This window comes from Carassius gibelio, chromosome A21 (genome assembly GCF_023724105.1).
Source record: "Carassius gibelio isolate Cgi1373 ecotype wild population from Czech Republic chromosome A21, carGib1.2-hapl.c, whole genome shotgun sequence".
Taxonomy (NCBI): Eukaryota; Metazoa; Chordata; class Actinopteri; order Cypriniformes; family Cyprinidae; genus Carassius; species Carassius gibelio.
In genome coordinates, this window is record NC_068391.1 from 4,474,558 (window position 1) to 4,499,300 (window position 24,743).

The 24,743-nt window shown below is 35.4% G+C and overlaps 1 long non-coding RNA gene across 2 annotated transcripts; it reads left to right on the plus strand.

The window, feature by feature from the left end:
- Positions 1–17,062: 17,062 nt before the first annotated feature.
- LOC127941286 (uncharacterized) lies at positions 17,063–20,056 on the plus strand. 2 transcript variants are annotated; one of them, XR_008148979.1, is made up of 3 exons: positions 17,063–17,178; positions 18,805–18,921; positions 19,745–20,056. It is a non-coding gene; the product is annotated as an uncharacterized LOC127941286 (long non-coding RNA). The 2 variants fall into 2 exon arrangements; XR_008148978.1 differs by lacking the exon at positions 17,063–17,178 and adding an exon at positions 18,486–18,674.
- Positions 20,057–24,743: the final 4,687 nt, after the last annotated feature.

Genomic DNA, 24,743 nt, shown 5'->3' on the forward strand with positions numbered 1-24,743 from the left:
TCATCTGTTTCATATGGACTTGGGTTGTTTTGTTGTGTTTGGTTTATTTTGTTTTGTGTTTTGTTTTTTTGTTTTTTGTCCTAATGCAAGACTTTCTTATGCATCACATGCATTCATTCGTTCATTTTGGTTATGTCCAAATACTTTTTGGGGGCACTATACATTTGAAAGAAACAACTATACGTAAGTTAAATTTTAGGGTTAGTTCACCTAAACGTTCAGTCTAATTCCTAATATTTACATCACTACCATTTTCCAGTCTGGGCATGAGTCCAGGACAGGACTTCTGACCGACTGAAGACCACTCTGACATTTAAACAAACTGAGCATCATGACCATGTCCAGCTAAGATAGAACTGTAATGTATTAATATTAATAGCTCATAATAATCTGTGTGTTTAACACCAGTCTCATAATCTGTCAGTTCGCCGCTTGCACAATGAATCATAAAAGACACTTTAAACAAAGACTACACTTTCTGACTACAGGGGCCTTTTCGCCTCTGCTGATGTGTGTTTGAGAGCGTACATGGAGAGATTCTCAGTACATTTGCCCATTAAGTGAGAGAAATTGTAGTTTATGGCCAGTACGAGGCTTTTTTTTTCTGTCAAGCAACAAGCCACATCTTTATTGAGCATTATGGCACTTGTTTATCACACACAGAGTTGATTTGATGTGCACATAGATGTGCAGCTGGCATTTTTATGGAAGGGACGCGTGCGAGAGAGAGTTCAGCACCATCTCCTTTCATCACTGGAGGCTGTTAAGATGCACTTCAAGAGAGAAACACTCATCTCGTGTGTGCTGCTGCTTCATCTCAGCCTGGTTTTCATCTAGGTGTAATTTGATGGCATAACCATTCTAGATCATACTATCTATATGTGAATTATTAAGTAATTATTAACCAGTTATGAGATGCTGTGCTGTATTATAAAAGTAATTAAAGGGTGTTGATGACAACTGAGTACAAACAGCCCCTTCAGCACATTAGGGACAGATTAAAAAGAAAATTATTAAACATTAAAATTCAAAAAATAAATAAAGCATTTAAGTGAATATTTTTTTTATTTCTTTTATTTCTTATTTTTATTTTTTTTACTACTACGTACTTTGCAGGTAATGTATTTTTTATGTTATATTATGATAAGTGAGATACTACTGTTTTTATTCATATTTTGAATTAGTTTTTATTTTTGAATTTTATGTTCTATTCGTATTTTCAGTAAAAAATGAAAAGAAATATATATATATATATATATATATATATATATATATATATATATTTTATTGGCTGTTTTTGCCTTTTTATTAGTTTTTTATGTCTATAGTTTATTAATTTTTATTTCAGTTTCAGTTATTTTAGTACATTGGTTTAAAATATAAATGTTTAAAAATTTGATGGATTTATTTCAAGTAATAAACCTATCTTTTTCTTTGTTTTTAGTTGAAATTTTAGTTTTAGTTATAGTAACCCTGATCCCCAAGTTCTAATTTCTTTGTACGTAATTCCTAGTATTATTCCTAGTATTATTGATTTATTTACTTATTTTATTTACCTTTTTTAGAAAATCCTTCTATATATATATATATATATATATAAAAAAAAAATAAATGGCAGTTTGTGAATGGCATAATATGCCAATGGTATGGATTTTGCAAGATTTGATGAATTCTATGATGTTTTGTGATATTAGTTGGTTTCTCTCCCTTTAAAACATTTCATCCTGTAAATAAATAATTTCATCAGAGAATAAAAAAAAAATTGTCTGTATTCCAAGATCTAGTGAGCTGCAAATCTAGGCCGCATTTCTGTGCATCACAGGTCTGAATGAGTGTGTTCTGAGTGAGACGTCCTGCTCATGCACAGTTTAGTTAATAAAATCAAGAGAATTACCGTCCATCAGCAACATGCAACTCCACTCGTAATGATAATTAAAAGCTGTAAAAAAAAACTCAAGTGTATGTGAGATGAGCCGTTTCACTCTGATTAATAGAGGTCACGCTTACTGTAGCTTTTGAACAGCAGGACTTCAAGATCATGCTGTAATTTTAGTTCAGAATACAGAGTTGATCACCGCGTTCTGACAAACACATGGAATGGTGTGTTTTTCCTCAATTAAAGGAGATTTATTGAGGTTAGAAATGGGTAAAATCAGAGGATTTGAAGGCATTCGGCTGGTGCCTCTGTAATTATTTTTAAACTCCGTTGCGACGTGATTCGACTCCAATTAGGCCAATGTAAACACTGCGCTTTCAATTAAACCTGGAGATGCTGCAGGGTGCTCGGGTGGCGTGGTTGTACGTGTGTTGCCATGGCAACTGATTGCGTGAATATTCTGCGTGGGCTTTGTGATGCCGTCCTGCTTTTCAGTGTGTAACGGCTACAAACTCCACTCAGTGAGTCAGTTCCCATTCTCAGGAAAGCCAGACTCAACAGGACTGTAAAGATGCATGAAAATCCATCTTTATTTATATCACAGTGTTGTCCCTAAATTCACCCTTTATCTGCTTTTTTATATTCACAATACAGCATGGCCTCTAAGTTTTCGTGTATTTTATACAATATAAAGCTGATTAATTACATTTAAGTAATATTCTTCTGAAGGGTGATATGCAGTGACATATACACTATCATTGAAACATTTGGAGTTTTGAAATTGATACTTTTGTTCATCAAGAATGCATTCAACTGTTCAAAAGTGACAGTAAAGACATAATGTTGCAAAAGATTACTTTGTCAAATAAATGCTGTGCTTTTAAACATTATACATCAACAATATCACATTCAATCAACATTGATAATAATAAGAAATGCTAGAAAAGAATGAGTAATGATGCTGAAGATCAAGCTTTGCACCACAGGGAGAGATTATGTTTTTATAATATATTGAAATAGAAAACATTTTCATAATATTAAGTTTTTTGCTGTCTCGATGTCTGATATTTGCTTCCTCAATCACACAAATTGCACCATTACACTAATTATGACTTCTCACAATAAATTTTCCATTTTAGTGTTCTTTATCGCCATTATTTGCAGAGTAATGGTTTACAATGCAAAACTTTCACACAAACTCTCTGGTTCTCTACGGCACTGGTGGGTCTTTGCTTTCTCTGTCTGTCTCTCTCTCTCTCTCTCTCTCTCTCTGTTGTTCTGACAGCTTGATTTCGTGGTCTCTCTGTGGGCAGCTCAGGGCGACATGATGGGCTTCTTAATCTGAGCTTTTCATGCTGTCTGTCAGGGCCGGAGGAGGAGGAGCGAGTGTGTGTGTGTGTGTGTGTGTGTGTGTGTGTGTGGTAGCTTTTGGAAATGGCTGTCTGACCCAGCCGTGGGGAGCAGCTCCTATTAGACAGAATCTTATCAAGTGTGTCTCTGATCTCCTGACAGTGTCTCACACACACACACACACACACACACACACACACAATATATTAAATAAAGCACTTTTATGGTGCTCTTTAGTGCAGAGGTATTTTAGTATCATTTATGTACTATTACAGTTTTTGTTACAATTGTGTATTTGGTTTTATTTTTTCAGGTTTTGTTTTAATTTCCATTCAGTGGGGTTTTTTTCTTCATTTTTATTAGATTTTGGTTCTTAATGTTGATATAGTTTTCAGTTGATTAGTTTTAATTTATTTAGTTTTTAGCTAGTTTAGTACTTCATGTTTAACTAAAAACGAAAATGTTGCCTGACAACTAGCTAAAAATGTAATAAGTTTGATGTATTTTAAAATATTTTATTCCGTTTCAGTTATTGTACATAAGTACAAGTAACTAAGTAACTAAAATAAATGATGGTTGTAGTTTTGGTTAGCCTGACAAAGAGTAGCATGAACTTTCTATATCTCCTTTTGTGTTGCATGGAATAAAGTAGGATATTTGAACTACAGAGAAGAAGATATTTCTGGAAAATATATCTTTTTCAGAGAAAACATGCAAGTTTTAAACATGTGGGTGAGTAAATGACACAGTTTTCATTTTTGAGTGAACTATCACTTTAAGAGAAAAGAACAAATATTTATGTTATACATAACACCATACACTGCCATATAAAGTCAAAGAACATAACTGATTTTAGTCTTGTTTAAGGCCTTCAGTAGTATACAGCACAACATGTGGCCCAGAGCAGTATTTCAGCAGAAGAGGTGAAAATGGTCTGTTAGCAGAGGCCTGGAGGGATTTCAGATGCTGAAATAAACTAAGTGCTCCGTGACAGCAGATATTGTAAGAAAAGAAAACAAGAAACAATAAAAACACAAAGGAAAGCAGCTCTCTTGATTAATGGTGTGGTTAAAACTGCCACAGGCGTTTACAAATGCATCTGCTGTGCTTTAACAGAGACACTTAAGAGCGACTGCAGGGCTGGGAGGACGAGGACGTGTGACCTGTTCTTCATTCGGTTACGCCTGATATTCAGCACTGCTCGGAGGAAACAATCACACTGTGTTTGGCATCAAGGTTCACAGGCAATATAACTTGTGTCTGAAAAATGTGAATGTGAAGGCTTGAGACTTTTATGGACATGAATTAGGTATGTTCACATTTTATACAAGTTTAAAGTAAAGAGAAAAATCAATTAGGGATTTACATAATCTGTCTAAATATAGACATGACATTAATAAAACCCACTTCTCTCAAAATAAATAAAAATCATCTATACATTTAATTTTATCTTATAAATGAATAACCTCCCTCATGCAGTTATTTGTAGCACTGCGGCATTTCTAAACTTTTTTTATTTGCTTTGTTGTTTTTCATGAGATGTCTAATAGAAGGATAAATATTCACTGATGCAAAATCTGCAATTGTTAAAACCGGCAATGTCACTGATTTGAAGCAAGCCTGTTTTTGCACTTTTTAAATGACAAAGATTAATCGTGTCTTGCTATTGCATTTCTTTTACTGTTCATTCTTTGTAAAGCTTTCTATTTGATTCTATTGAACTTTTATTTAACAAGGAATCTTGAAAAGAAAACTGCTTTCAACATCGATAATAAAATGTTTCAAATCAGCATATTAGAATGATAGAAGACTGCAGGAAAATGCTGAAAATTCAGCTTTGCATCACAGGAATAAATTACATTGTAAAATATATTCAAACAGAAAATAGCTATTTTAAATTGTAATAATATTTCACAATATTTTTGATCAAATAAATGCATCTTTAGTGAGCATAAGAGATTTTAGAAGAACAACTTAAAAAATAAAAATAACAGCAAAAAATAAAAAAATAAACAGCAGTGTATTTCTCTCTCTATGTTTCTTGTGCTATACAATGCATGTGTTATACAAGGAGCTTGACTTAAATGTGAGAACAAATAGTCTATTTAGAGTAGATCTTGCTAAGTAAAGTGGTTTAAAGTAAGGTTTGCAAGTCTAAGCATCTCAGTGAGTCTAATAGAAACCATTTACACACCTGCGGCTTTATCACATCTTTAACAGACAACAATAACACTCTTCTCGTCTATGCGCTTTCATGCATCTAAATTTCTCATCTCATTTAACATCCGATTTAGATAGTTACGCAACATTTAAACAGCTTGACTTGTTAAATTCCAGCAGTAACCTATACATTCCTCTTTGTGATTATGTGGAAGTGAATGGAGAGTAATGGATGGTTTGCAGGGAGTGAGTGTCTCAGGCTCACCAAATACACATTTTCTCTTCAAACAATCACTCTGTGTCTCCGAGGAGCCCCGAGCGCAGTAATTGATATGATTAGCCGTAAGTGGCTGCTCCACAGCTATGTTCTGTCTGTTTTATTGTAATTAGATTTTTTTTGGTCGTCTTTGAGGAGCTGAACTTAAACGACTGCATGTTCTCCCTCTGAAGTATTCAATCAGACGCTCATTAGACGAGAAAGACCGATTCATCTTTTCTGATTTTTCGGCTGATTTTTCTCCCATCTTTCTCTCTTCCTCATCATCTTGTTTTCCTCTTTTCCTTCGTTCATATAGATGATTCGTCTGTGGAGTTAAACAGCTAATCGTAATTTCTGCCTGCTGTTGAAGTACTAACAGAAAAAAACAGTTTTTTTCACACACTGATGTCATATAATTCTAAAGTATATGTGGTTTTGAAGATCTGTTAACTAAAAAAAATACCTCCGTTGCATCCTTGAGCGAGATTTCAAGTTGTTTTAAAGGGATAATTCATCCGAAAATGAACATTCCTGGAAAATTTACTCATCTTGTTTCATTTCAAACTTGTATGACTTTCTTTCTTCTGTTTATACTTTCACTGCATTTCAAAATATGCAAAATCCGTGTTTGACAGAAGAAAGAATGCAGGTTTGGAACAATGTGAGGTGAGTATGACGACTAAATTGTTCATTTTTTTAGCTGAACTATTCCTTTAAATGTACTGTAAGTAGTTTTTAGGAAGAAACCACCGAGCAACAGCCTGGCAAAGCTCCACTAAATGTAAAAATATAGTTTAGTCAAAAAAAGAAAAAAAAAAGGAATTAAGCACAAAACAGCCGTCTGACTGCAATTGTGTATGTCATCTTATTTGATTTAATATACAATAAAAAAAGCTGTTATGTCATATCATGAATCTTTAATGAAATCTCATAATTTTTAGTTCTAATAATTGCATTCGCCTGGTTCAGCTCTGAGCTGCTCAGTAAAGGAGGGAGTTTGAGTAATTGGCTGATAATGGGTTTTATAGAATGTGTTGTCATAAAAGAGGGTGTTTTCATTTCATATTAAACTCTCACTGAAAGCCGTCGTCCCTTTCATTGTGCTTCCACATTAAGGTTTAAGTACCCTCTTTGCAGGTGTTTCCTGAATTCAGGTTACACACACACACACACACACACACACACACACACACACAGGCTTTGATTGGGTGTTTGCGCAGTAAAAGCTGTAGATGTAATGGTAGTTGCTCAGTGTGAAGGCTATAGTGTCTTAATTAGCCCCGATTGCTCAGTGAAAGCCCTCAAGTGCCTGAATTAGCCATAAAAAAACACTCAGTGCATTAACATGTCTTATAGAAAAATTGGAAATAGAAAAACAAAAATCCAGTGTATTAATCACCACTGTTGCATATTCTGTTTGAGTTTATTACAAGACTTATAAGCTGTATAAATAAGCTTTCCATTGATGTATATGGTTTGTCAGAAATCGCATTTAAAGCTGTACAGATGAATCCTTAGCAATGCATATTACTAATCAAAAATTAAGTTTTGATATATTTCTGGTAGGAAATTTAGAAAATATTTTCATGGAACATGATCTTTACTTAATATCCTAATGATTTTTGGCATAAAAGAAAAATTGATAATTTTGACCCATACAATGTATTTTTGTATATTACTACAAATATACCCCAGAGACTTAAGACTGCTCCAGGGCCACGTGTGTGTGTGTGTGTGTGTGTGTATATATATATATATATATATATATATATATATATATATATATATATATAATGTGTGTGTGAATAACACATGTATATAATGCATAATATGCAAATAATTTATTTGAAGTTTATTTTATTTATTTAAAGTTTATTTAACAGGGACCATACAAGCAAACATAGTTACAATACAAAGCCTGTAACTGATGTGCAGCATATAGAGTTTATAGCTAGTGCTAATTTTCAACTCCTGTCCCTGGATTATATTTATATCTTATGTTTTTATTTATTTATATGCATAAACTTGTGAATTAGGATGCAGATACTACATAAATACTGCATTGAATACATACATGCATTTAAGTTTGCAATTATGTGCAAATATGTTTTTCAATAATTTCAAATTGTATATTAGTATATATGTAAATGAGATATTATCTCATATAATATCTCCTATATATATTTTAATAAGATAATATATTTTACTATTTATATTAAATGGTGAACATATACATATACAGTATGTGTGTGTGTGTGTGTGTGACTTGTGATATTTTTTAAAGAAGCCTCTTAAGCTCATCAAGGATGCATTTATTTTATCAAAAATACAGAAAAAAACTGTAATCTTACAAAATGTTATTACAATATAAAATAATGATTTCCATTTTAATATCTTTTAAAATATAATTAATTTCTGTGACGCAAAGCTGAATTTCCATTACTCCAGTATAAAGTGTCACATGATCCTTAAGAAATCATTCTAATATGTTGATTTATTATCAGAATTATATATGTTGGCAACAGTTATGTTTATATATATTATGTTTATGTTATGATTCTTTGATTAATAAAAAAGTTAAAAAGAACAGAAATTACTTAAAATTTAAATATTTTCTAACAGCTTAAATCTTTGCTTTCACTTATTAACAGTTTAATGCATCCTTGCTAAATAAAAGTTTTAAAAGAAAGAATAACAATTCACTGACCCCAGACTTTTGAACTGTTGTTAGAAAAGATTTCTATTTTAAATAAATGCTCTTCTTTTAAAATTTTTATTCAACAGAGCTGAAATCAAATATTAAGCAGCACAACAATTTCCAGCAATGATTTCTGAAGGATCATGTGACAGTAATAATGTAATGATGCTGAAAATTCAGCTTTGATCACTGGAATAAATTACATTTTAATGTATATTTTTTTAAATCATAATAATATTACAGAATATTAAACTTTTTCTTGTGTTTTTGATCACCTAAATGATGAGCAGAAGAAACTCCCGTAAAAAAAAACAACAACAAAAAAAAAAACATTAAAAATCTTTCTGAGCCCAAAGTTTAGACTGGTAGTGTATATATAATGTTATATATACTTTACTAATAGTTATAATATTGGGGGAAAAAAATATTATTTTTAAATTCTTTATTAATTAATTTTTCATTAAAATAAATATATGAAATATATTTTACTTTTTGCATAATAATAATAATAATAATAATAATAATAATATGGCTTGTTTTTAAAAAATAATAAAATGTAAATATAAAAAAGTCGCATATTTATATTCCCACTAACTAGACAAATGCAGTGCTCCTAGTCAGTTAATATGAATGAATGAGTTGTTGACAGAGGGGGCCGGGCCCCAGGGTTTGATTGGTCTATTCAACTGTAATTTTACTCTTTAAAGGTCTGGCTAAATCCACCTCCAGACAAAGCAGAGTAGCATTAGAGACACAAAAGCTTCACAAAGACCCCGAGTACTCCTCATTAAACAGCATGCAGCTCTCCACGCTAATGCTAATAAAGACCACCTCCACCCTCTTATCAGCGAGAGCTTTCCTCTTCCCATCTCATCCTCTTTAAATCCGCCCTGATCCTTCTCTTAGAGAGATGGCACTCTTGCGGGAGGCATGGAAATGCCCATTTAGGTTTTGTCCACGGTTTGGCTTTTTAAATGAATTCCTCTTTTACAAACAATCAGAACGCCCCATCAACCTGCAAATCAAGAGCCTCTGTGTAAAAGCCTGACTTACGAGATGTTTAAAATGGAGAGATGCGGCCACCAAAATGCATCTCTCTCAATCTAATAAATCACCACACAAAATGTCCTAACACATAAATGCATTTGAAATTAAGCTCATAATAGAGACCTTGCAGGGGAAAAACACACACACACACATTATTCCCCCATTTCCAGTATTTAATGGTGGAAGTCAATGTTTTAAAAAAATAAATAAAGCAAAATAACATTTTCCCAAAATGTGAGTGCATGTAGGCCCATAAAACGGGCGCATGTCTGATTGATCTCTTAAAAGTCCAGTCATTTCCATTCGTACTCACATGAAAAACGAATTAAAAGCAAATTCGCGAGCAGGTGCGAGTCACAGCCGCCATTGATAGGTGAATCTCAGTAAACAGCATGAGAGAAGTGTTGGAGATGAGATCCTGCTGCCGGAACGCTTTACAAAACCAGGCCGGCCTCCTCCTCACAATATGTATTACAAATTGGCTATTTGTATTGAGACTCTTCAGGGGCCAGAGGCACCGAGGGCACATATTCCCTCGGGACGGAGGGTCTATAGCGGGGTCTTTTTAGCACCGTGTGGGGATGATGGGATGAGAAACAGAGAGAAGGGGCCTGGGTATGATGGAAAATTATGTCACGGGAGTGTGCGCGGTGTCATTAATGCCACCCTCTCTTTTTCCTGACTCTCTCAGGGGCCCCGCGCACTCTCATCAGAATGCTAATTTACCATTTAAGAATCCTCCCCCGCGCGCCCCTTCTCAATGGACTTTCTGCGAGGAGAAAAGACAAAACGCACATGCAACTTGGTCGCACAGATGCGGAGAGTCACCGGGCGCTGCAGAGCCACTCCTCGCCAATGTGCCTTCAACCCCAATTAATTAACCCACGGGACTCGAAGCGAGCAGGTACCCATCCGCAGCGAGGCTCTCGTTTTTAAATGCGCATCTCATTTCTCAATTGGCTGCTCTGGCCACTTTTATTAAGAGAGGGGATTCATCCAAGATTTAGGCTCTGTTCTAAAAACTGGAGAGTTGACTACATAGGGAGCAATTTTAAAATAGTATCTTTCTGAAAATGTTAAATGCAACATCATGTTCATCCTTTACAGAAAAGGAAATCCAACACTTTTTTTTAATTCACTCTGAAAATGGCTAGTAAATTTTAGAAATAATACATTAAGTAACACATTGAATTAAATGTGAAATAAAATACTATATGTATCATATATGTAATGCTATTTGCATAAAACTGTAAATTAGGATCTAGCTACACTACGTTTTTATTTTAATACACTAATTTGTTATTACAAAAGTATATGAGTAAAAACATATTTGCATGCATAAAGTTGTGTTTGAAAATTGTTATTAAAATGCATCAAGTAACATTTAATTAATTTGTATCTTTTTTTCTTGTAAAGAATTTTACCAATTATTTTACTGCAAAAAAATAGCTTAAATTTATTTAATACATAAATGCAAAATAATTAGGTGCAGAATACATTGCAACAGTTTTTATACTGTTCAAGATAAGACAAAGTCAGAAATTATTGTTTATAAATAAAATGCATTCTAATCTTATAAAACAAAGACTTTTGATTGGATTAATAATTGAGTTAGTTTTTTTACTTATTTGATTATTAACTCAACATTCAAACACCAGACTGTTAAATAAATTGACTTTGGTTTTGTCTACATATGTTTTGCCTATATATTTTGAGGGTTTTGAGTTTGCATTTCACCTTTTTTTATTATTATTAATTCATCTTAAACATCTCTTTTAACGCTATAAAGGATCTGTGGTTGCAGGTTTGTTGCTGGTGGCAAAACTACATACATTTATCTCTATTTGGTTTTGCAAAATCTTAAAATCACAGAAAGCATAAAATAAGATTTTGGATATAATGAAATGGTTAAATTTATAGTGGGAGCTACCTTTAACTTTTACTTGCTATTTTGGTTCTTTTACAATGGTCATGTGAAATAAATCATAAATATGGGGTTTGATGTTGTAAGCATAAATGTTTGTTATTAGTCACAAACTTGACATGATATGAAGGCAGCACTATAAGAAGGCAGCTTGCCAGATTTGGAAACAGGCCTAATCCTCCTCTAGATCCTGCGTGAGAATTACACTGAGAGGCAGCTCATGGAAAATCATGGATGCAACACTTAAAAGCATTTCCTTTGTTTGGCCCCCTGCGCTCCCTTGACAGATCCCGGATGAAGGATGTAAATAGAGAGTGATGGTGCTCTAATTGTGGGCAGTTGTCATATGGAGCTATTTGAATAGAGATTACGGGCGCCACTTCACACAGATCCACTCCCGTCCAGAGCAGTAAAGCGATGAGAGATCAGGAAAAACTGAGGGATTACACAAATGGACTACACTTACCCAATTAACACTCTAACAGGAGACAGAACACACTGCTTAACATCTCAATGGCACTGTTTTGGGCTGCTCGACCCACCTCGTGCCGCATATCTAATGCCAGATTAACCATAATAGCAGATATTTTTAATCCATGTGAAGAGGGGAAATCCCCCAATGAGACCCTTTCTGGCGAAATTAGGCATCAGGGTGTTTAAATTGATTGCTAACATTGTTAGCCAACATGACTGACACATTTGTTCACATACACAAATACATTTTGAATATGTTCACTCGTTATTTAGCTTTGTTGCTAAAGCTTTGTTTGTGGCGGTTTCTTCAGACATCATTAAAACAAACCTTTGTGTATATTTGAAAGTGATTTCAAAATGTGAAATTAACTTCTTTTTTTTAAGATTTTGAAATATGAGGTGTTTAAAATAAATGCACTTGCTTGAACTCAATTTCCCTTCCTTCTCTCTACAGCACAGACCTATGGAAACAAAACAAAAAAAAGGCCATTTACAACATGCAAGGGTAGTGTGAAGACTATATCTAGGTTTTTCTTCACTGTGTGTGTGTGTGTAAATAGCTTCACTAATCATTGCGTTTGAAAAGCGCTGATTTATGGCCATTGTTGAATGCGGGCCATGATGAGAGGGCCGGTGGTAAGTGCATTTGGATGTCTATGTGTGATGGTGGCGTAAACAGGCACTTTATTTATTGCCGTGCTGGGGCCCTCTGTGCGGAAGAGCGCCTCCCCAAATTGAAATATAGCGTGAGTTTACCCTGCTGATTAGGGCTCGAGCGCTGCAGCCGCCCAAGGCTATCATCAAACAGAGAACCGCGCGAGCTGACAGCTAATTGTAGCGGGATTAATGTTCGCGGAGTGACAACAAATAACCCCGAGTGTCAGTGAGAGAGACTGGTGCCGCACAATGGATGTGGTGTGGGGCCACGTGGGACCCTAATGCGGTGTAATCCATGATAATCCTATAAAGGTGTTGGTAGCCCTTTAGGGATTATATGTGTCCTACTGAGAGACACTTTGTTTAGGATTCAAAAAATGAATTATTTGGTAACCATCCATTAGGCCTTTAATATAATGAGCATTTGGATATATGATCTGTCTACAGGAAAATATGCCTATTGTAGCAAAAAAAACTAATGCATTTAAATTGATTGCAAGAATGAAAATAGCTAGCCAAATTTATATACCACTTAGCTCTACTTGTTTTGAACATGCTGATTTGTCGGGCAGCTTTCTTGTTGGATGTAATGGAGAAAACGTTCTGTTTCTGATAGCATATAAACTGAATTACATTTGCATAGTCTTTCATGACATTACTTCTTTACAATGCATTATTCGCTGAATTTTTGTGGACCAAAATGCAATAGCCCCCTTAGTGTCTTAAGGATGCTAGATAAATAATTTACTATCGCAACTAATTTCATTGTACCTGAAATGAATTCAAAAATTGGTGCATACATGTGTTTGGGAACCGAATAAGTTATTTTATAATTAGGTATGCTCTCCTAAACGTCGTAGTCTCTCTCTCTCTCTCTCTCTCTCTCTATCACATACACACACTCATGCAGTGTTTTCATTGTTATAATATCCTTGTTTCAATCACTTTTTTAATTGTCACAGTAATTTCTCTCATTTCAACCTGATTATATGAGGTTTTCAGAATGCAAAGTTAATTTTCATCATCACAATTATACTCAAAGTGGTCAAAAAGTGTAATGAACTTACTTCAGGTTGTAACTTTTCTCTTACTTACCAATTTAAGGTAGCAATTAAATTCAAATTTAAGGTAGGAAAATGAACTGTTTTTTTTGCTGCACAGAACTCTAGAAGATAGGTCATTCAGTGAAAATGATATAAGTGTTTCCATATCTAAATATACTGTCAGGTTTTGTACAGTATTTGTGGAAAGATCTGCATAAAGTGTATTTCTAATAAACACATAACTGTAGCAATGTCACCTTTATGTATACTGGAAAAAATGGCGTAGAAACAAATTTCACTCACAAATTGCTATCTTATGTCAATTTTTATAATTATAATTATATATATATATATATATATATATATATATATATATATAATTTTTTTTTTTTTTACATTTGGCTAGATGAACCCTATTTACTACAATTCAATATACAATTATTGATCTTTACATATAAGTACATACATTTCAGTAACCAGAAGTCGTGTTCTCCTGAGGAAGTAACCGGTACGTTCGTACTTTCATTCACAAAACATGTCATTGTTTAACAAAATATTACTTTTATATCGCAGGTATATAAAACAATTAATATAAAAAAATATGTTAAATATTAGATTTGAGCAAAATACAATTTGGCTGTGCGAGAAGACCTGAAATATTTCAGTTGGTATGTAATGAATCTAAAATATATGAAAGTTTAATTTTTAACATTACATTATGGAAAATAATGAACTTTTATCACAATATCCAAATTTTTTGAGAAGGACCTGTATATTTCTGTGGTTGCAGATCAGATTTTTCTTTTATAGATATGCTTAAAGTTAGTAGCCAATAATGAACTTTGTGTGATATTATTACCTATTTTATTACAGTTTGTAAACATAATATTCCCAAACTCCTGATGTAACCCCCCCCCTCTCTCTCTCTCTCTCAGAGAGAGCATTGTAAGCGTCTCTACAACAGCTCATCCAAGCGTTGCCATATAAACTTCCAATAAAACGGAGCCGCGTGATGACCTTTACCGTAATTCATCACGGAGCGCGCCGGTGACTGAGGGGGGGCCGTCACAGACCATTAATCTGATTACCACAACATCTGTAACATCAATAATGTCCGATGAGATTGTTTTGCGCAACCAAACATGCAGAGGCCATAAAAGAGAGAGAGAGAGAGAGAGAGAGAGTAGGCTACGAGTCATCATCTCTTTGACATTTTACTTGCATTTCTGATCAGGTGAGCGTGCAAGATTAGAGAATGTCCACGTGGCTGCGTCAGGACGTTTGACGATGACTGCCATATGCCATATTGGACAAGTGCCATCATAACTTTGCCAATTATTGCATATCTCAGAATACTCAACTGTCACGTGTGATTAAACGGAGTTGGTTCGGCTGAAGCGAGCTTAAACTGACACTGTCGTGCCCCTGATTACCCTAAATCACTTTTTATGCTCTTGCATTTGTCTCACCTGCTTTATAATGAGTTTAAATCGTAGGTGAAAGACCCAGTTCGTATACACGGGTTTAAAATGTGCGGGAAACACTTAAAACTGGATATAAATGTTTTGCCTAACCAGAGGAAGCATCGCGCTCGCAATCCAATCGCGTGATCCATTAAGCTCATTTATTAAACGCAATTTGCCTTGTGTCATTGACTTGAGCAAGGCCTCGGAGTTGAGAACGGTGAGACACACACGAGACCACCGGGCGGGACAGCGGGGAAACACGGATCTGACACGCGGAATTAGGAGGCAATTAAGAGGAGGTGGTTCCCGGTAAACGGTGGACACCTATGGACAGCGCTGGGCGAGTAATGTCAGCTTAATAGCTATATTCTGATCGCTCTTTAATGGCGCTCTCACCCGCTGAAGCACTGGATGGGTGTTCTGGTCAAGGTGGTGACCAGTTATGTTTTATATATGTTACGGGAAGAATGTTTGGTTCATAACTTAAAGAAAACCTTGCCGGAACGTTTTGAGATTGTTTCCTGTTACCTGGGTAAAAGCCACTATAAAACCATAAAAAGATCACTCAAAGAGAGAGAAAGGGAGAGGGAGATCAGTTAGGCTACATTATGAAGGTATATTGTAAAAAGGTTGATAGGGTGCTGGTTTGGGCCTGCAGGACGCCGTTCCCAGAGATGCATGATTAGTTGTGGTTTGTGTTAATATGTGCACGTTTTTGTGTACTGCTTTAAATCATCTTTGTTTGTGTTTTGCAACCCCCAATTTGCTGTCGTTTGTGACGGCTGTTTTCTTGCCCCTGTTTTCCCTATTAGGCATATTTAAGGCCATGCAGGCGCGCGCAGGCAGAAGAGGCACTATGTTCAAGGTTGAGTTACTTTTGGGGCTTTTTTGTGTGAGCTATTTGTCTCAGCAGTCAGTACTGTTAATGTAACATTAGGTGTTTGATGTTTCATCATTTCAACCAATATTGCGTGAGATAACGAATGTAAAATGAAACCGCTAGGAACACGTTTGAATTCCCTCAGAAGGTGCGGGGGAAAAATCCACGCGCCATGCCTATTAGCCTGGGTAATTTATTTTGTGTATGTCAGAAAACAAGAAGGCCAGAAAAAGAATATGGGGCTTTCTTTTCCATTACCAAACATTACAATCTTATTTCCATCACTGCACCGTTAAGTAATTTGCGAAAAGCCAACAGAGTCTGGCGCGCCACGCGCGTGGCGTGTGTTTAAACCCATTACTTTACCTTTTAATCAAACCTCGAGCTCGTGTCAAAACGCACCGATTTCTCCATGCATCTCTCGGAGCTCGTTCCAGTTCACCGGATGACCTTGAAAATGTTTGCTCTCCTAAACGTCTCTCTCTCTCTCTCTCTCTCTCTCACACACACACACACACACACACACACTCATGCGCTATTTTCATTGTTGTAATATCCTTGTTTCAATCACTTTTTAAATTGTCACAGTATTTTCTCTCATTTCGAGCTGTTTATATGAGGTTTTCAGAATAGGCTAGTCGACTTTCATCATCACAATTATATTCAAAGAGGTCAAAAAGTGTAAGCAACTTGTTTACTGGTTGCAACCTTTTTCTTACCAATTTCAGGCAGCAATTAAACTCAAATTTAAGGTAGGAAAATTACCTGTTCCTTTTTTTTTTGTGCAGTAACAAAAAACTCATACATAAAGAAGATAGGTCATTCAGTGAAATGATATTTTTGTTTCTATATCTAAATTTACTGTCAGGTTTTGTACAGTATTTATGGAATAATCTGCTGTCTTTCTAATAAACACATAACTATACAGTGTCACCTTTATGTATACTGCAAGAAATGGTGCCAAAACAAATTTCACTCACAAATTGCTAAAAAAAAATATTATTTACAAAGAAACGGAAAGAAACACGTTGAAAACATGTCAATTTGAAACAGGCTAAAAACTGAAATTAGCTACTGTTTCCAATATTTTATTCCCATTTTTTTTTCATTTGGCTAAATGAACTTTATTTACAAACAATTATCTATTTTTACATATAAGTAGACTATATACATTTCAACGTGTTTGCAAACGTTTTAGTAACCGGAAGTCGCGTTCTTCTGAGGAAGTTAACCAGTAGGCCTACTCGAGCGCTTTTCGTTTAGGATGCATGTCTTATTACGTAGCTACAGGAACAAAACATACACCCCGTCGTTGTTTAACACAATAATACTTTTAGATCACAGGTAGGCTATATAAAACGATTTTTATCAAAATTATTGAAAATAGTTGATTGGCGCGGGAATCAGCAAAAATACTGACAGGAATTTCTTTTTAAAAAGTGGTTATTTTTTGAGAACTTATAAACTTAACTTATAAAATGAATATACCGAAAAAGATTAAACACTTTAAAGATCAATCACGATCAAGTTATTAGAGCACAAGCGAGAAAACGTATATGCACCCGCGCCTTTAGCATTACCTTTATGCCTTTTGGAAGACGCGGGTGTGTGTTTGGGTTGGTGGGGAGGGTGCATGCTAGATGCTTTCGGCTGTGATTTATAGCAGTCCCAAGGAAAGCGCTCCCGTTCCTGTCCTAACGCATTTCAGCGCGCGCATCAGCCGTGATTAAACACCTGCTATGGCGCGCGAACAAAGCGCGCTAATCCAATATGTATCTCTGACATCTTAAATATCGCCCAATCCCCCGGCATCACAAGCAGCTTTTCCGCAAGATGGAATTCTAAAACATATTTTTCTAATTTATGGACGGACGATAAATCAAAATTAAGCCGTGGACAATGAAATATACATCAGCGTGCTGAGAACAGGCCTGAAATGCAGCTACAGGCTCGAGCGCGTGCGTATGCGTGGGGGGTCTGCAGTGTGGTTTGTGAACCTGCTTTATGAATCCTCACACATGCTCAAGCAACAGTTCTTACTGTACTGTAAGAAACTTTTTATGCAAATCACATTTTAAATCAACAGTATTCCTTCAAATGTTTTCCTAACTAAACAAAAATAGATATATGAACAAATAATTCCATAATGCTCAATATTTCTGTTTTATTTAAGGTTTGTAAGTTCCCAAAATGCATTGCAGCATGAACTATAATGTTGGCCTAGTTGTTTTGCCATTACTATTAGTTATTTGTTGTTTAGTAAAGATAGTTTTCTATCATACTGTAACTGAATATAGTGTTAAAAGATTAAGTATATCTATTAGTCTGTATGATTCCACTGCACTCATTATCTTTGATTAGTTGCATATGCTTTCGTTTTTAGAGATTATTTATTGTATAACAGTATTTACAATGACAATAACTGATAGTTTAGCAAAAACAGATTTAATTTTTCTTTTCACTTAAGATTTTTGCTTAAATACACACTGTAACTTTATGTCTTAAAGTCTGCATTTGCTTCACTAAATACACATGCTTCTGCAAGGCATTGTACTTTTATAATGTATGAGGTGAGTTTATGCATTTTATATATATCCTAACTTAATTTGCATGCTCTTTTGTCATTTAAATCATAGCCAGTGAGTCCTATATGGTGCTGTTGTTTTCTCTGGCCCTAGATTGCTTGTTCTCAGACACACATAAAGGAAGGCCATTCTCTCCGGTCACTGTCCCGGTGATGTTTATTGTTTGTGACTCTTCAATTCCACTGTTTCCCAGAATTCTCAGCACATTCTGCACAGTGTATTACGCGCCGTGAACTACTTGGACATCAGACGTGTGTATGTGGCCCTATAGCCACATAATGGATTTAGTACCCTGTTCTCATGTTTGGAAACAACCCAACATCGGTGGCCCTACAACCGCTGAAACCAAGAAAATATCTCACCATCGTTTTGTTTGTCCTTACAGGCTTTTATTACGGATTTCCATGCTGAACGAAGGCCAGGAGGAATGGCTCAGTGCAGAAACAATACATCATCAGACTGACCTAGTTTGCAGGACCGCGGGTGCTTGCGAAGGATAATTGTTTGTAATCATCTTAATTAATATAATAATCATCTAATTTTATACCTCCTAATGAAAATTAAGTGCATTTTGATGCATAAGTTGTAATCAGCAAGCCAAGTAATTCATCTAATGATTTGTATCAGTGTTTATTCAAATAAGCAAACAATTTAATGCATTAATTTATACCGATTAAAACTTTGCAAGCTTGAACAGTGTGGTGGAGGTAGACCTGCAAGGCTCTTTTACATTTCAGCACCTTCAAACAGGCTTTAAACCTGTACAGAAAACAAAAGGTTGTCAATATTACAGTAAATATGATAATTCAGGGACAAATAAGGATGCTCGACATGATAAAAATTAGTAGTCTAGCTTAAAATGCATCCCTGTTCCAGACTAAAAATGGTTCAACTGGTGAACAAAGTTATTATGCTTTAAATTTGTTCACAAAGTGCATCATTTTTCTTTAATTTAATGAGCAGTGACAATCTTAGTAACTCACAATATTGACCTGCGTATTATGTGGCATAATGTAGGCCACATAGTATAGATAAAAATAAAAAAAAGTCAAAAATTAATCAAATATAAATAGGTTATGAAGACTTGTTTATGTTTTGAGGCTCATGCGACTAAAATGTGGAGGCTAAGATATGCCTTTCATTTATGAATTAATATTATTTTTATAGTGGGTCATTTTAATAATGCTGGCATATATTTTGTAACTACGTCATTTTTCTATGATATTCAGAAAGGAAATGAATAAAGAGCCGTTTCTTGTATTTTCTGCAGACATGCATCATTTAAGGATGTTTAATGTCACATTTTTATTGTCCTTTGCTTCCAGATCTTCTGTGAATCGTTTCCATCAGTGCATCAGTCAATCAATCTTCACCAGCACCACACGCCATCAGCAACTCTATTTTGTTGTTTCTTCTAATGGAAACGGCTCTCCATGAGAGTTCTGATGTGTTCGAGTGATGAACGAGGACACAGTTTGGTGAGAGTAAGTGAAAATCACACTCTCTTCCTCCACTCAGCGACTTTTATGTAAAACAGCACAATTAAACAATGTCCTGAAAATGAATGTATGCTGCAAACATGAGGCTCATTTGGCTGATGAATGGCCGCACTTTGGATAAAAAGCGATTTTAGTTGAGTGTGCGTTTAATACTGCTCTCATTGAAGTATTTCAGACCGATTTTCATTTGTTGAATTTATTCATTTTTAGTTTTTTAATATATATATATTTTATTGGCTTTGGTGCTGTTTTTATTTATCATTTAAACTTGTTTTTTTTCTCCCCTGGTCAGGCTGGTCTGTTTTAATGGTTTGAGCACATCTCAGCTCATCTGGTAGACCATCAAAAACCAGCTCACAACTTTTTAAGCAGGTTTAAGACATTTTTTCAGTCTGGTTTATTATTAGTACTAACATTTTTACTTGTAGTAGTAGTAGTATTAGGCCTGCTGTTGTTGTTCCTGATGTAATTTATTGCAGAAGTGTTACAGCACTAGTTGCATTGTTTATATCATGGCCATTTTGTTGCTCTTTGTGAGAGAGGGAATTTTCATTCCGCTTTTGCCTCTGTTCAGCCCCTGAAACTGGGGGATGTGATCAATCTGCCGCCTATTAAGGCCGTTAATTGATAATGCATACTAATTAGGCAGAGCTTTGGTGCTTTAGAGACTTTGAGGAGGTAATTGTCGGCACAAGTCCAAATGTAGTTTAAAAAGCAGTCTGCACGTGGTGAGAAATTTCACTCTGCTGCAGCGTGAGGGGCTTATAATGAACTGAACTCATAAACAGGTTTAGTGCAAAAACTAGTAAAAAGTTTGGAGTCAGTAAGATTTGATTTGATTTTTTGAAAGAAATTAAAACTTTTTGTTTTTCAGTAAAGACACATTAATTTGATGAAAAGTGACAGTAAATAAATTTAGAATGTTACAAAAGATTTATATTTAATTAAATGATAACTTTATTCACCAGGAATCTTGAAAAAAAATAATATTTTTTTTCTTCCATAAAATATATAAAGCAGCACAACTTTGTCAACATTGATAATCTTTTAAAGTTTCAAATCTGCATACTAGAATGATTTCTGAAGGATAACGTGACTCTGACGACTGGAGTAATGATGCTGAAAATACAGCTTTGCATTAAAGGAATAAATTAAATCTAAAATATATTCAAATAGAACAGTTATTTTAAATTGTAATAATTCTTCACAATATTACTGTTTTTATTTTATTTTTGATCAAATAAACGGAGCCTTGCTGCGCGTACTCTTTCAAAATCATTGAAAAAGTCTTACAACCCCAAACTTTTGAATGGTATTGTATGTAGAAAATAATTTTGTAACTTTATTAGGGCTGCACGATTATGACAAAAATCATAATTGTCGATTATTCCCTTGAAATAGTAATTACGATTATCACAATTTACGTTGAATGATGTTTATACCATTGTTTGATGCAACTGCATGCTGTATATTTATATGAAAATAAACAAGCTGAAAACACTATAACTGAAAACGACGATGACGTGTCCTTGCATGAATGTTGAATTCCAACAGTAGGCCCACACAAACTTCTCTTCTCTTGATGCGTGCGTGGTCATCTTGAGTGAGACGCATTTAACTTCACTTGATGCAACATCAAGCAGCCCCTGACAAGCATTCATCAAAGCACGCAGCTCTAATTAAACTAGATCAACATGTGAGAATATTTGTTCCTTTTCAGTGTCAAAATCAAGACCCTTTGAACCGTCAATCTCCCGAGCAAATGAGCGTGTCTGTCTGCCGTGTATAGAGGCTGGGTGTGATGTTGTCAAAAGCCGTTGCCATGGCGGTTTGTTGTGGTGCTCGACCCGAATTTGTTCCCCTTTGCTCCGCGCGTCCCTCACAAGTGAAGCCCGTGGCGCGTGTCTGAAGGTTGTCACATGCTGTTTTTTTGTCCGAATGGTTCATGGACATGCTTTAAAACAAGTGGCTGTATTAATATTTATTCTAAACTTCAATAACAATACTTTGTAGTGAGAGATTTGTGATCAATAGACTATAAAAAATTTTGTATATACTGTAAAAACTACTTTTCAAAGATTATTGGAGGATGTTTTAAAAGAAAATTAAATCTCAGTCCATCTACTTCATAATTTCATTTCAACCATTCAGTGTTACTTGGTGTATCTTGTGAAATTTTACAGGGTAAAAAAACGTAGGGTTTCTGCAGGACTTAATTGGTCTTAATTTGCCCTTTCACAAATTAAAGCCATAAAGGGAAAGATCGCCTTCATTTGCTGGTCACTATTGACTTCCAAAGTATGGAAAAAAAAGTCAAGTCAAAAGGACAGCAACTGAAGGTAAACTCTCCCTTTAAAAAAGGTCTTAAAGGGATAGTCCACCCAAAAATGAAAATGTTATGTTTATCTGCCCAGGGCGTTTAGATGTAGGTGACTTTATTTCTTCAGTAGAACATAATATATATATTTTTTTTAACTCAATTTTTTTAAACAATTGCATTCTGTCAGTCATATATTAGAAGTGAATGGGAATCACGGCTATGAGTCAAAAAAACATACACAAATTAAACACAACAAGAAACAATTTGTTTGTGCAAGAAACTGAACAGTATTTATATAGTTTATATATTTTTACCTCTGATTCACCACAATTGACACTCCATCTACAATCTCAAGTAGGAGTGTCAATGGTCCACTTGAGAGTTAGGTGGCATTAATGTATTTATAAGTCTGTAATCTGTCATAAAGCAAGAAGAAGACGCATCATGCACCGGCTGTTGAGAACTCGCTCAGGACAGTTTGGACATTACAAGTAGTAAATATAATTTTACTTAGAGAAAATATTGATGTATTGTGTTACCTTCAATTTGTTCCTTAAAGTTTCTTTACTTTGTCTTCATAAAACCTGCGAAACAATTAAAATAGTTTCCACACCAAATGTCTTTCTGTATGCTAACACATTCCTGACTAAAGTGTTTTTATGTTCACTAAAGCCATCTGTTAAGTGTAAAAATAGCCCTCTAATGAGACTTATGGGAGATTCAGCAAATCAAACTAAATGACAGGTTGAAATAAATATAACCGGGTCACGGCACCACTATGCCCTGGTGTTATATCATTTGTTGTCATGAAATTCATTTAACTCATTGTTTATCATCAGTTTTTCCACTTGAAAATTTGTGAATCTGTTTTATTTAGCCCCTGTCTGTCTGTTTTTTTTTTCTTTTTCTTTTTGGATTTGTTTGTTTCCCGCTATTCTCGAGGGGTGCGTGAAGACAGACAAGCTTGCCAGATTCATTCTCTGATCAAAGCTGTTTGATTTGGTCAATTTTGCCACATTGGAGACATTCTCTATTACTGAGATAAATAGCCCCGGGCTAACTGTCAACCAAAACTTGTAAGCTAATAAATTATTCCAATTTCTCCCTGCCGGATTTCTCCTGGGAGACAGCCTCTAGGAAATACACTTTTTGATTAGTAAATTTCTGTGTGTGTGTGTCTGGACATTCGGATATGTCGTCTTTGATTAGCGGCGGCCCTGTTAGAGCTGAGGGCGGCAGAGGGGCTGTCAGTCGAGCACAGACTCTAATGCATAATGCATTGACACAAACGGCTTTCTGCCACCTCCCTCTCCCAAAGCGAACGCAGGCAGACCGGCTTCCCCTCACCTGAGAGCTCCCTCTCTCTATTTCTCTCTCGCTGTCCCTTTCTTGGCTAACCAGCTCAGGAAATAAAGCATTGTGACAGATCCTCAGTCGCTGCAGTCCTGTAGTTATGAGTGTCCAGCACACACACACTTTGAAGTTGGAAATGGGTTGACTTGAGCTGAAAGTGTGCAATCAGCAGAATAGGGTAGAGCTGTTTGACTGATAGGCGGTTGGGAAATTGATCTCCACCCACTGGCCTGATAACCCCCCACCTGCCCTCTCTCTTTTTTTCTCTTTTATCTTATTTTTTCTTTTACCTCTTTTTGCAGGAACCAGCACTTAATCTGAAGCCATTCTGTGCATCCCTGAGACAAAGATGCTGGTTCTGCACCTGACACTTAAACTTTGTGGTCTTCCACCCCGATGTTCTCACCAAGTGCACTTTTCAAAACATATAAATGTAAGGAATAATTATTATTATTAAACGTGCAGTACGTGGTGCTCATGTTTATTCAATGAAGCCTTTTGGAAAATTGGTCAGTTTTCTTACCTTTCTGGACATGGACAGTAGACCGGACACACAGTTTCAAAGGAGGGACTGAGAGCTCTCGGACTAAATCTAAAATATCTTAAACTGTGTTCTGAAGATAAACGGAGCTTTTACTGGTTTGGAACGACATGAGGGTGAGTCATTAATGACATAATTTTCATTTTTTGGTGAACTAACCCTTTAACTGCGTTTGTAGATGGCACCGCTAGCCAGACTGATATACCCAACACAGACCGGAAGTTAACTTAGGGCCAGGCGCGTGTGCCTGATGAAGTCTATATAAGGTAAAGGTACAAACACCTATACACTATAAGATACACGTTTTCAGAATGTTTTTCTGTGTATAATAGATATCATAGAGTTTATTACAAATGAGACGATCTGATATATGATAAATGATGTGCTCTGTTTGATTTTGTTCAGGTCATGGTGTAAAGTAGTCAGCTCCATCATCACATGGATTTCAAATTCAAAGGAAAGTGAGCCAGTTTTGAGAGAGATTTGCTGTCACTTGCACCATTTTGGGGGAAAAGTGGTAAATCTCGCAGTTTTCTTTATTTCCCTTCATTTCCTCTATTTCGCTTGTGCTTTTCAAATTTTTGCTCTGTGCTGACCCCTGTTCCCTTCAT